Source organism: Antechinus flavipes, chromosome 1 (genome assembly GCF_016432865.1).
Source record: "Antechinus flavipes isolate AdamAnt ecotype Samford, QLD, Australia chromosome 1, AdamAnt_v2, whole genome shotgun sequence".
NCBI lineage: Eukaryota > Metazoa > Chordata > Mammalia > Dasyuromorphia > Dasyuridae > Antechinus > Antechinus flavipes.
Genome location: NC_067398.1, coordinates 159,976,582 through 159,982,599, shown reverse-complemented (window position 1 = coordinate 159,982,599; position 6,018 = coordinate 159,976,582).

Genomic DNA, 6,018 nt, shown 5'->3' with positions numbered 1-6,018 from the left:
TCATCATGGGCCCTTTGGAATGATCTTGGTCAGAGTGAGACACAGTTGATAATTTTTACAATATTATGCTCATTCATATATACAATGTTCTGGTTCTGCTTGCTTCACTCTGCATCAGTTCACATAATTGTGGGTTTTTCTGAACCATGCCCTTGTCATTTCCCATAGCAAAATAGTATTCTATCAAAATCATATACCGTGACTTGTTCAGCCATTCCCCAATTGATGGGCATTCCTTCAATTCACAGTTCTTTACCACCACAGAAATTTGCTTGCTATGTTTTTGTATGTAGACTTTCTTAGATCTTTTTGGGATACAGATCTATTAGTGATATTGCTAGGTCAAAGGATATACAAAGATTTATAGCTCTTGGCATTGTTCCAAATTGCTTTATGGTTGAATCAGCTCACAACAATAATGCAGTAGTGCCCACATCTCCATTTTTCTTTATTGTTACATTAGCCAATGTGACCCATAGATGCTTTAGAGTCGTTTTAAATTTGTATTTCTCTAATCAGTGATTTAGAATATTTTTTCATGTGACTATTAATAGCTTTGTTTCTTCTGAAAACTGCTTGCTTATGTCTTAGTCAATTGGGGAATAGCATATTTTTATAAATTTGACTCAGTCCCTGTTTTGAGAAATAAGACCTTTATCAAAGAAACTCACCAAAATTTTCCCCAGATCTGTTTCTCATTTAATTTGGCTGTATTAGTTTTGTTCAAAAGTTGTAATTTTCTTACCAAAATTGTCCATTTTACTTTTCCATCATCCTCTTTTTTGATTATATAAACTGCCTGAGTACGTAGATCTAACAGGTAAAATTTTCCCATGCAAGGAGCTCACATTCTAAGGGGAAGAGATTGTAAACATATAGGTATGTAACAAAATAGAAAGTGTTTGTGAAAGAAATCTTAACGACTGACAGAAAAGGTCCTCAGAAGCTGAGATTCAAACCATGTCTGGAAAGAGCTCAGAAAGGACAGAGCATTCCAAGCCAGGGGGGATGAAGTGTTCGGTTTCTCAGAGCCTCACAATTCTTGGCAGGGCTAATACTGGAGTGCTATCACTCTAAACATTAAAATTTAGTATTTTAATAAGGTTGCTTGATGGTTCTTAATTCTTGAAGAGCATCAAAAACATAATTGTTTTTAAGGTACAATGTGCCATAGGATACTGTTTAGTGGCTGATCAGATTAATGAGTGAGCTCAGGAGGCAGTCTGCTACAAAGTGCATGTGAGCATTTGGAGTGGAGATGTCTGTTTTTCATTGGGTCTGTGATCTCATGGATTGAGAAACACAACCATTCATCTTCACCCAATTTTACCATCTCCTGGAGGCCTTCCTCACATTTCCCCAACATAATTGGGTACCAATAGGACCAATACTCGGGCTGTTCGCCTGTGATGGCTCATCTTTCCATGCAACCAGACATTTTATTCCTGTCCTACAGTTTCGCGACGAGGACCTTTCCTCCTGCCCTCCTGAGGGTCCTTAATAGTGATGTTACACCTTGCTTCCACTTCCTGGGTATTAAAATTGCTTACTTCACATCTGGGCTGGTTGGACTAATATAACAAAAGGTCTTGTCTGGTCTTGATTACTGCTTGGTCTACTTTGAAAGACTTCTATTTTGCCTTAATTCGGTGAAAGCTTGATAATATTGAAATGAGCTGCGTAACATTTTAAAAAAATTAGACCTATCATTTCCTTGGGGTAGAAAAAAGTCCTTTTTCTTTGTGGAACTTCTAGACTCTTCCAGAGGCTGGTTCTCCAATGCCAAAATGCCTCTCATAAATTGCAAAATATAAAGGTACCTTGTGTTTTATGTTTTCAAAGTTGTTCATTTTCATTGCTACTCATCAAAGAAATTTTCTCAGTTCTCAAAGAATACTATTCTTTATCAGGGAATTTTTTTTTTTTTGCTGGAGCAATTGAGATTAAGTGACTTGCCCACAGTCACACAGCCAGGAAGTGTTAAGTGTTGGAGGCCACATTTGAACTCAGGTCCTCCTGACTTAAGTTAAGGGTTGGTACTCTATACACTGTGCCACCTAGCTGCCCCCCATCAGGGAATTTTAATCGCAATTTATGGCAAATTTAACAAATGAATTGTCACATTCATTACAAATTCTGTTGCTAAAAGTCTTAAAACATAATTTCTGATCAGTTGTGACTTTTCATGACCTAGTTTGGAGTTTGGTTGGCAAAGATACTGGAGTGGTTGGCCATTTCTTCCTCCAGCTCAATTTACAGATGAAGAATTGAGGTAAATAGGGTTAAGTGGCTTGTTCAGGGTCACACTGCTAGTAAGTTTTCTGAAGCCGGATTTGAACTCATTAAGTTTTCCTGATCCCAAGCCCCAGGGTTCTACCCACTGTTTCACCTGCTTGTCTTTAGTTTGATTAGATTACCTATAGTCTGTACACTTGTTTCCAATTATGTCAAATTTCTTTCCCCAACCCTCTCAGGTGATCTGGGTATAAGAGATGAGAGAGAAGGTGGCAGATTAAGCAATTTGTCATAAAGGCAGGAGATGCCAGAGGTGAGCTTCTAACCCAGGTTTCTCAAGTTCAAAGGTGTATCACACTGAAGGTATGTGATCAAATTGATCTTAATTAAAAAAGACCCTAATATGTATAGCATTAGCCGAAAAAAGCGATTGACTCCTAGTTGACCTAGATACACAATTTTGGGGAAGCAGAGGGAATGGAGTTATGAAAACAGGCCTTGAAAACTAATCTGACTCTGGAATTAGTTCTGGGGGAACAAAAGCAAATCAGGCTCATTGAGGAAAAAAAGTGAGTGAATTTTGTTTTCCTCTAAAATGAATTCATGTGTGTACTGATCTGTAATAACAAAAGTCCACTGCTATAGCATAGTAGTATCTTTCACTCCAAAAGGGGCATCATTTCTAGTTTTTAAGCCAATAGGAATGGAGCAAGAGAACTACAGTAACTCCATCATTTGGGTACAGTTAATCTCGTATTGTTAGGCATACAGCCATTAAGAGACAAGGGAAAGGAAGGCAGTGAATGAGTCACAGAATAGGGTTTGATATTAACTGAAAGTTTTGCAGTCAGTCTATTTTGATTTATTACCTGAGTATTTGAAGTTGAGAGCCCTGTTTAGATCAAGATCAACTATAGGCTCATCTGGGTTTGTATTTTCCCCTTCAATTATTTCTAATTTCTTTTCCATGCTTAGTTGAGAGTCCAAAAAAGGAATGGGAAGTTGTAACTACCAAGAAACAGCATCTTTGGTGAGCATATCTTACTCTGGATGTTTGTGAGGAGCCATCCTAAAATTGAGGACAGTTTTCTTACTGTTCTTCTAGGGTCCGATTAATAGAATTGCAAAATGAAGGAAAAAGAACTTGGAGAATAAGGTTCAGAGTGAATAATATAAGTACTAAAGAGACAATTTTACAAGTTCAATAAAGAAAATGAATAGATTAACATTGACTTTAGGTATATTATGGATGGAATGCAGATACATCCTAAAACTACTATATTCAACAGAAGAGTCAATAGCTGAATTATTTAGCCTGTAATAATCACAGAACTCCAAATTAGTGCTCTGTATATGGATGGAGTAGCATGAGAAGGGTGGAAGTGGTTTGACCACTGGAACTATCTCCTTGCCTCCCTTTCACTCTCCTCTTTCCACTAGGAAAAGTAGAAGTTAGAAGATGGACAGCAGAACAGGAAGATGCTTACTTCCTTACTTTCTCACCCCACCCTGCTTCCAGAATTAGTACTGGAACAGCAATATTTAGTCCATTGCACAGCCAAGACCTCAAGGAAGCAACAGATTCTCGCTTAGTTATCTCCAGATGCCTTCCCTAATTAGTTCAACTTAGATCTCTGGTTATAGCACAAATCATTAACCCTGGAGAGAGATCAATGCTATGGAGGGAACTTACTGTCCCAAACCCTTCCTTCTCCCCTTCCAATACCCAGCTTTCTAGTCTACCTTTCCAATATTCTGCAGAGGACTGTATCTAAAGCCAGGTGAGTGCTAGAAACAGTTGTTAATTTTCACTGTGAGCATTTACAACTTCATGAACTGGCAAAATGCCACAAATCATGCCTTTATTTTTAGAATCAGTTAACATTTATCCAGCATGTCACTCACAAAAAGATAGCTGACAATTTTCAAAAGCATCCCTCCCCACCCCCGTCTTCTTTTCATTAATTTAATTCAATTATTCTTTGTTTTTTTTCCTTCACTTTAATTTCTGAATGTATCTCATCTGTCTCTCCTATCAAAGTAGTCCTTGTAATAATGAGGGAAAATACCTTTATCATTCCATTCAGAGAAGACATAATTGTGGCATAGTGGAAAGACTACTAATAAATTCAGAATTCTGGAGTTCAAAGCTTGCCTGTGACATCATTTAATCTCCATGGTCCTGTTTCCTTGTTTGTAAAATGAAAATATTAAACTAAATGACCTCTGAGATTCTTCTACATATGTGATCCTGTGAATATTGTTTTGAGGGAAGGATTTTGCATGTGGGTAACTTGATTTAGCTTCTGTAGTCTATTAGAGTAGAAACCCTTAGAGGATGTGGTTACCCTTCTTAATGTTTAGTTCAAGATACAATGGTGGCTGGTTGAAGAACGGGTGGAAGCCAAGAACTGTGTTCAAATAGCATTTATAGTAAAGAAAATTTTCCAAAAGAATTGAATCCAAGTGGGGCTGAGAACCTTTAAAATATTTCTTTCCCCCCTCTTTTTAAGGAAGTCAATTATAGCAAGTACTAAATAAATACTATTGGTAAATAGACCATAGTAATTTTCCAAAAGGATGTATCCAAGGGAGTGGGGCTGAGAACCCTTAAAACGATATTTCCCCCCCTTTACTACAACTTGATTGTAGTAAGTACTAAATAAATACTATTGGCTAATTGGTTCCTGTTACCTCTAAATGGAAAGGGGTTATTTTCAACCAATGTCTCCTTTTTTTATAAAGCCCTCAAGTGGCAATAAAGAATGGATAGTGCTGTATTTTCTCCTTCTTAACAAAGGGCCATTCTCACCAGAGGTGTCCCAACCAATCATCTCCCGTTTCATCATCTCTCCCCAGCATGTTCTTAACTCTTTGCAGTCCTTTCACACGGATGTCATGGATGTTTGCCTTTCTGTTTTCTCCATGCTACAGCCTTGACTATAATTATGCTAAATAAAAAGAATACCAGACACATTTGCTTTCCAAAAAGGAAAGTTCTGGGGACAAAGACATAGCTATCATCATCTTCCTCTCTTCCTGTCCACGGGGGGCTCTGGAAGCTCCTCTCTTTTGCCATTTTCTGGGAGCCACTGTGCCTACACTTTTCCTGTCCTTATCTGGTAGCATCCTTCCCTACCTTCTGCTTTCATAGACTTTTTTTTTAAAAATAGTTTTGTTGATCTCTTTTACATTGATTAAATTTCCTTCCATATCCTTCTCCCTCCCAAAGGACCATCCCATATAGCAAATAATTTCGAAAAAGAAAAAAGACACCTTGCAATCAACATCAAAGAAATAAATATCTGGAATGTTCCATTACTCCCACACCTACCCCTGCCAATATCTCTCTTTCAGGCCAAACTGGTTCTCTATGGTTTACAAGAAGCATTTTCGATTGTTTCGTGGTTATTTTTCCCACTTATCATTGTTGTAACTAAAAAAGTGTCCCCTTTTGATCTGTAAAATTAACACTCTGAAATTGTGTACCCTTTGATCTGTAAAGAAGGGAGATTCATGACTCAGGCCCTCCCGGGAAGCATATCTCTCTCTACACAAGTTAAGTGGCCTCATTCAACTGGGCCTTTTCTAAGGCAAATTTCCCCCTCTCCCCTCATCCTCATTCGGGAAGCCTTAGAAGTGATTTCCATTCAGCTGGAGATCTGGGACTGGGGACTTTGGCTTTCTTTTCAACCTGAAACCTGAGCCTCACATTTTCCTATTTTCCTATTCCTAAAGGATATTTCTAAACTCCTGATCCTTGCAGAAGTCTGGAGTAGAGAA